This window comes from Cyrtonyx montezumae, unplaced genomic scaffold, assembly GCF_038088225.1.
Source record: "Cyrtonyx montezumae isolate F1298 unplaced genomic scaffold, pur_monq_1.0 scaffold_25, whole genome shotgun sequence".
Lineage (NCBI taxonomy): Eukaryota > Metazoa > Chordata > Aves > Galliformes > Odontophoridae > Cyrtonyx > Cyrtonyx montezumae.
In genome coordinates, this window is record NW_027071992.1 from 10,126,624 (window position 1) to 10,135,165 (window position 8,542).

The window sequence follows — 8,542 nt, forward strand, 5'->3', positions numbered from 1 at the left end:
ACTTTGATCTATTCACTCTGAGTGTTGTGAGTTCTGAGGACTTTACCAAGAATATTTCACTACATGGTCTTTCTTGAAATCTGTTGATGAACAACCACAGTTATCTATTTTTATGCAGGAGCATTCAGTACTTACCTGAAGCACTCAACTTGCACTGAAATCCTAAAGCTTAGGCAGACAGGACCTATCTCTACAGGCCCCCAAAGACATTTTCTGCTACCCTTCGATGGCAAGGGGATCCTGGAGAAGCGTCCCAATAGGGTTAAAATGAAGCCACTGGTTGGGTGGCCTGCATACCACAAGTTTATGGTGGTGTAAGGATGCATATCCCTCATGTCTAAAATTGAAAAGGCAAAGTGTGATATATTTTATGCCTAGTCATGATTTTGAAGCCATGCTCAAGATTTTTTGAGTTTGCACTGAGTACCTGGAAGCGCTGCATGCACTCTTGAAAAAATATTCTGGCTCTCAAGTTCATCACATCATGTCTTTTTCAGCCTAAATGTAGCTCGTGCAGCTTCCTTCTCTTGAAGAAAATAATGACAAGCCTGTATGAGGCTGTACAAGAGGCTTCTGAGAACAGAAAGGGCTGCATAGAAGCATCCATGCAAACTTCAGGCTTTTAAGCTGAAAAGGGATTTTATGTGCTTGAATGAGCTGTAGCTATTGATGTTTACAGCCTGTGTTGTGTGAAGAAGCAAACTGGGTTATGCACAGAGGATTTTTCTTTGCAACATCAGTGTTAATATGGGTTGTAGTGCTGCCATGTGGCCAGCCGAATGTTCTTTTTTATGAGTATGTGCATACACAAATAAATGCGTGTGATGCCCTCCTTATAAAAATGTCAGTGAACTCACAGGTGCATTCCAACCTCTTCTGAGAGTGTTTCTGCCACTTAGCACCTTCTCAGTACCAACTACTTTGAGCCTGCTACCTACCTTGGTCATAAAGTCCCGTACTAGAAAGGTCTACAGTCTCTATCTGTGATGATAAAAATGTAGCCAGGCCATCTGTTACTATCAAACAGAGAAACTGCAGAAACACACTACCTTGAGGTACTGGAATCCTTCTTTGCTGAAATGCCATGCCAAGGGCTGCAGCAGAGACTGGACTTGGAGAAAGGAACTCAGAACTGTGACTTGGAGAAAGGCACACGGTCTGTTGAAGCTCCATTATAAAATATCTTGCGACCAGTTCTTTTATTTTTGTGTTTATGAAGGCTTCTCACCAATAGTTTTGAACATCACAGTGAACAGCAGTGTTTAGAAAAAAAAAATCAGTGTGCTAGGAATCTTGAAAGGAATTTGGAACATACTGTTTACTGGATGTTAGCAGCTACTTGAAATTGAACTTTTTCTGTGTGTATACATTACCATCCTCCAATCCCACAGGAATTATACACAAACATCCAGCTCCAGTGATGGAAAACATGACAAGCTGCATTTGGCAAGGATTTTTCATTCAGAACTGACATCCCTTCCAGGAGGTTTTGAAGCTTATGTGGCATTGTTCATATGGCACCTACCCTTCTGCAAAACATCAGCGAGGCTTAAAAAGTTTCCTGATTACATCACTCCTTTTCATTTTGTTACCATCAAATAAGACTTGTGTCATACTGGAAAAAAGGTGGATTTTTTGTGTCAGTCACTTTAAATATGTGACAGCTTTTAGTTCAAATTCAAATTTAACGTGAGCAAAAGTGGCCCAAAACAGTGATTTGGGGCTTCTTCTATTTCTGGATCTTCCATATTTCTGCAGAAGACGGTGGCCTCCTGTATATCAAACATAAGCAGAGTAAAACCTTGATTTCATTGGCTGTACCTCATGTTATAGAAAACTGCTGTCTTATATTGTTAAATCACAGAACTTGGCCTGTGCAGCTTCTGTCTCTATGAAAGCAGCAGGCTCTGCCCATGATCTGGCCCAGCATGCCTTTGCAGGTAGTTTTTTGCAAAATCTATAACAAGGTAACAGAGAAGACGATTTCTGTTCAAAATGAGATATTTGCCTATACATCTGTACTCTCAGAGTTTCTCAGTCTGTAGATAATGTACATACACTGTGCATGTAATGCTCATTTAAAATAGGTATTTTTAACAGTGGAGAACAGGGGAACAAAGGAATACCTTTTCTGACATTTTCAGGAATGTAACAGCAGAGGTAGTAGGAGCACAACAGAAATTTTCACAGCAGGGAGAAATAAGCCTTACAAAGAGTGATGCAAAGCAAGAAGTTTGCATCTGCATTTTAAACCCCCTACAGTCCCTCACAGGACGGAAGCCCATGGGCAACCAATGTTGAATCAGGGACCCTTCTAAGGGACTCCTGCCCACAGGCAATACAGAGCAGGGTAGAAACCTTTCTGAAGGATAGCAGCCTGCCAGAACTCCTCTCCATGGCAAGGACACTCCCTGTGAGGTTGTGTCCCACAGGTGAACCAAACCTGAGCAAGGACACACCTGAGTGACTGCTGCCCACAAGCAACCCTCACCAGATGGATGGCAAAGGAGTGGCAAGAAAATCTATGGATGCAAGTTGCAGTAGAGAGAATGAGAAGCAGAAAGTAGCAGAGAAAAAGCAGTGAGAAGCGAAGTACAGCAGAGAAAGATTACTAAGCAAAGAGAGGAGGGAAAAAAAAGTTACACACACCGCAAACTTCCTGTGTCACTTGTCACATGAATGGAGTAACTGGGATGGGCTGGACTTAACCTACAGCATAGGTTAGGGAAGTTAAACTTGGGAAAGGGAAGGGAGTAGTGTTTGGCACAAGTACTTTTTCAATTGTTTATGCCCTCCTTTCTCAGTACCCAAATAATTATCAGAAGTTAACTGGATATAAAGCACATAAACATTTCCAGAACAGAGCATTTTTGCCTATGATGGATGCTTAGATGCTCTTGCCAATAAGATATGCTTCCACAGAATGGCTCAGCCCAGCAACACTGTGATTTCTCCCTGTGGAAGTGTGTATTTGTTCTGAGTAATACTGACCAGAACCTGCCATGCCTGGCTCCCTTCAGGTGCCCCAGCCAATGATTTCCATAACTACTACTACACAAAATGTCATAAAGGGCTCATTGGTAGGTCAAGCCTAAAGCTACACAGATACTGCAAAATATTCATTATTATGCAGGAATTGGAGTTATATTTGGTAGTAAAGAATTGCAGCCCAATATAAAAATAAATAAATAATAAAATAGGCATGGATATTATTAAACACAGAGTTAGGTGATTGTGTTACAGGTGAGGCTCTAGCATTCCATTTTTCTTTCACTACAGCCAGTATTAAAACATGTTTTTACTTCAATAGAAGTTGAATGGAGCCATTAAGTGGAGTTGAACTGTTAGGCCATATGGCCTCTCTCCATGTAGTTTTCTTCATGTTGCAGGTATTTGTTTCTGTTTTGTGTTTTTATTTACATTTTCTTGGCCCTTTTAGTGCCCTAAGGAGACATTTATAAGTGGTCATAACACAGTAACCCACAAAATTACAGCCCTATAAATTATTCCCTCTGGCAGTAAAAGCCTGGGAAAATACAAACACAGAGAGACTCAGAACTTTCATTTAACAAAATTCAGGCCATATTGGTAGTAAGAAAAGAAAAAAAGGCTATCATTTCTAAAGATGGGATACTGCTTTGAAATATAATTAATTTGTACCTACTTTTCTTATAAACAGACATCATTTGGTGAAAATATACACCAAGACAAGAACCAACTAGGCCTTCACTATTATCTTATTTACCCAAACTGTTATTTTTCTTAATGAGAAAATTATTCCGTTTTTTTTTTCCAAAAATGGTTAATATTGCTAAATGATACTGTACTTAGTTTATCACATCATTTACAAAGCAAAACAGTAAAAAAAAAAAAAAAACACCGGAAATTAATAAAGGACATCTGAAATCTTATACTTGCCTCACAAAAAAGAACAAAACACTGACTCTTTCAGTGCTATGCTAGGAATATCACTCTCATTCATGCACGTTTTTTTTTTTTCAGAGCTTCTCTGTGAGACAAGGACTTCTTATTTTTAATCAGTGGAAAACCAAGGCATGAGGACTTGGAAATAACTTTGCTGATCCAGTGGAGACATGGGATGACTCCTAGCTTGTACACCAAAGTCTCTGAATAATATCAGTCTATATTTGCAGCCCATAGAAGTACAAGCAAGAGAGGGGTAAACATTCTTATGTTCCTTGAGTTCCATGCGCAGGTTCCTGGAAGCAGAGGATGTGTAGCTCGCCGTAAGTGCATCACTGTTGCACAACAGCTCAGGAAAGGCACGAGTCCCATCCACACTCTTGTCACATAATCCTGGAACTCTCACATTCAGTTTACACAGCGTCAACAATACTATGATGCTGTGGTAAAAACAGAGGTAATATTGACCCAAAGCATTCTGCCACACCACTGAGCATAGAAGAAACCTTGTAACAGAACTCAAACATGTGGCTAGACACTCCATACTCATAATGATAAACAAGAAATCACAAGGAAAACTGAGAGCAAGGCAGGAAAGCTATGACAAATTGGCTTATAGATTGCCAGTTGGTTTGACTATAACTTCTCAGAAGTTTCCTAACATATTCTACCCTACACAGCTTGTAAGGTTTGGAAAGATCCCAAAAAGAAGATGGTATGGCCATAAAAAGACTCCATTTTAAGCCCTAGGCAAATTATATTAATTTCTTCACAAGAAGATTTGGAATAGAAATGTAATTGCAGAACAGTTCAAAGTGATGTTTGCAAGAAATGTTTCCATGTTAATCCTAGAAACAATAACAACAAGAAAATGCCTTTGTCAGTTGTTTCCAAATGTTTTTTTGACCTCTTAGTCCTAGTGATTATGAATTTCAGATGGGTGTATGGGATGCCAAGTGTATTAACTCAAATAATCAGCGCACTGGGGACCCACCTCTCTGGGAGACAGAATTCATCAGTAGAATGTACTACAGGACCTGATTTTGGCACACGTTAGTATGAAAGCAAGCCCATGGGAAAGAATCTTAGAATTCACCTTAGATACATTTATGGACTAAATTATTCTGGATACAGTACTGCAGCCATAGATTTTGAGGAAGATTTTCTTCCCTCTTTTCTCTGAAATAGATGAAAAATAGGTGAAAAACCACATTTTTCATTACAATGAGCTACTGAAGAGATTTTACATCTGCTAGAGAGATATGTAAAACTGTGTGCACACCTGCATTTATGGGAAGTCTCTTTGGATAATATGTTTGGTTTAAGTGTCCACTAACAACTCCAACTTACATCAGTGGTGAAATGAGGCCCAGAATAGTATGGAAAATATACATCATGGTTTCTCAGAAAGGAGACATTGGGCTAATCAGATAGAGAGCAGGCAGCTAGGGACAAGCTCTCCAGTGAATACACGTCTCCACTAAAGCACTGTGCTCTTTTGTGTGAGGTATCATTTGGTGTTTTTTCCAGCAGGTACTGAAAAATTGTTCCTGCCAGCAAAGAATTTTCCTAATTACAGAAAGCTCTCAGGTAAATCCTTCTAGCTGTTTTAGCTATATTCATGGGGACCAAGGCCAACAGGCACCATGCAGGGCAACCTATGCGTCTCCTTCCCCATTCACTCACGTAACAGGGTAGCAACACACAAACCAACTACTGGATCAAGTTCTCCCACTTTGTTCCCTCAGAGGAAGTGTGAGTTGGTTAGGGCCATAGACAGAAACTACATAATTTTACAGTGCCCAGGTCCTTTACCTTACTAATATAGCTATAGTCACTTAGCACAAACTTAGCAAAACAGATCAATTCAAAACACTGATGCTTATGAGGTCGGTAATGTGCCACTTACAAGGAGTGAGATAAAGAAAATTATCCTAACCATCCTAGAAGGTACAACCAAAGGGCTGGACTGTCTCTAAAATCTTTTTCTGAGTCTAAAGCAAAATTCTTTCCAGATCATATTTTTATTAACAGCAGGAGAAATTCACTATTTTAAAACTCAAGTCTTTACGTTCACAGAAGTGAAATGTTATGGGCATCATAAATTTTACAATGTTACTACATAAAGACTTGTTTTCATACTGAGTGCAGACGGTGCCCAAGTGTCAAGTATAAACTTTAATTAATATTTTTATAAAATCAGTTGTTTCAGCAGATATAGCATATCAACATTTGAGAGTTATGAGTTAATTTTTATTTGCAAGTGTGTGTTCAGTAAAATTTACAGAAATGAGATGTGATTTACTGCAGACTGTAGACTGACAGTTTTAAACAACTGCTTTCATCACAGAGGTTCCATTAAGAAAAGGATTGAGTTCAGACAACTGTTGAGTTGTCTGAAATTTAAAAACCAAAGATTATTAATTTAAAAAATTTGCAGAAAAGTTAAGTGATACATAAAGCAAGCAATATATTTAAATTAAAATACTAACTTCAGAATTTCTCAGAATAGACTCTCATTGATTGCTTTTGAAATGAAATTATCAGTCAAGTGTCAACAATTCATCTTGTGCTATGCAAGACCAACAAGAATATTTAATTGTAGCCTTCCAGTTTGTCCTCTGTGTAGTATTTCTCATTGATTACTTCTGTGTTCTTCAACTTTTTATAGAAATCTTAAACACTACATAAGTGTAATTTCCATGGATTATGAGGAGAATTTGTTGGTTCACTACAACAGATATAAATTAAATCTGGCATCTGCATGTGGTCCTAGGCAACCAGCTGTAGGTGCCTCTACTTCAGTAAGGGGTTGGACCACATTTTCTACAGTGATCCTTTCCAACCTCAACCATTCTATGATTCAGTTTACAAAAAATAAAATCTTGAAAACACTCTCTGAGGAGACTTCAGTCAAAATATTGGATATTCTCATGCTATTCAGATTCCTACAGGGAACTAGATCACCCAAGCAGAAGGCAACAAAATAGCAGTGCTTTTCTGAAAGAATGAGTGCAAAAATAGTTGATCTATCTCCAGAAAATGAGCTTCATTTAGGTTTTATAACAGCAGAGAGGCAATTTTAAACTTCTAACTTGAGCTTTCTGATTTTTAGTAGGATTTTTATTGGCAGCATGAGCAAATGCTTCAGTTCTACATTCACCCGAAACCCATATGGATCATCATTCTAGGACAGCTAAGGTGATCTACAACTAACAGCACACATGGGAGCACTGTATTTGCCTACCTGTGCTGGCAGTGTCTTGTTCGGACACTTGCACTCTGATGCATTGGCCTTTCGTTCCTGTCTTTTGTAGGAGAACTAACTTTAGCCTTCCAACTTTTGATAGCCTACTTGAAGAATTAATTAAATGGTGATTAAAAGAGATTCAGTGTAATACTCTTAACATTAATGTGGGCTCTCCAATAGCCTGCTGGAACCCTTTGTAGCTGGCTACAGCAAAGAGGTAGGTATACAGACAACACATGCTAGTGCTCTAGACTAGTAACATGGCTTTAGAGAAAATTACTTTTGAGGACTGTTCTTAGATAATGGTCTGTTTTCATTTAAAATTTATTACAGATCATATGACCATATTAATGTAAACAACTGGTTCCTATGTCTATATATAAATTTAAGATGATACTGTCTTTTTAGCTGTAGTTCTACTAAGAAAGATAGCAAGTTTGCACAGAAATTCTGACCCCAGTTCTTGCCTCATTTAAATAAATATGTAATTTAATTTGCTATTGAGAAGTTGTCAGTGCCAGAATACTAGGAATAATAAAAAAAGTCTGAATCTTTTCAGAATCCAGAGTTTTATTATATTTTCATGTGTTGCATATATTTACATATCTACTTTTTTTCACTTTTCCATTTACCATTCCATTTACCATTCTCTTTCTCTTCTCTGTCCCATTCCTTCTCCGTTCTTCACCACTTACATAGTAAGAGATCATGCTGACTTGGAAGAGATCACAAGGATCAAGTCCATCTCCTGGCTCCACGCAGGGCAACATAAGAGTTGAGTTGTGTATTGAAAACCACTGTTTAGATGCTACCTGAATGCTGACAGGCTTTGGACTATGTCTTAAGCTCCCTGGGGAGCTTGTTCTGGTGTTTGACCACCCTTACACTGAAGAGCTTTTTCTTAATATCCAGTCTGAACTTCTCTTAGAATCATAGAATCATATAATTGCTTAGGTTGGAAAAGACCTCCAAGATCATCAAGTCCAACCACAACCAAACCATACTACCCAAACTCTAACAACCCACCACTAAATCATGTCCCTGAGCAGCATATCAAGATGTTTTTTAAGCACATTTAGGAATGGTGACTCAACCACGTCCCTGAGGAACCTATTCCAGTGCTTAACAACCATTTATGTGAAGAAGCTCTTCCTGATATCCAAACTAAACCTCCCCTGCCACAATTTGAGGCCATTTCCCCTTGTCCTGTCACCTGGCACCAGTGAGAAGAGACCAGCCCTGCTCTCACTGCAATCACCTTTCAGGTATTGGAAGAGAGCTATAAGATCTCCCCTCAGTCTCCTCTTTCCCAGACTGAACACCCCCAGTTCCTTCACAGGGCATAATCTCCAGGCCCTTCACCAGCCT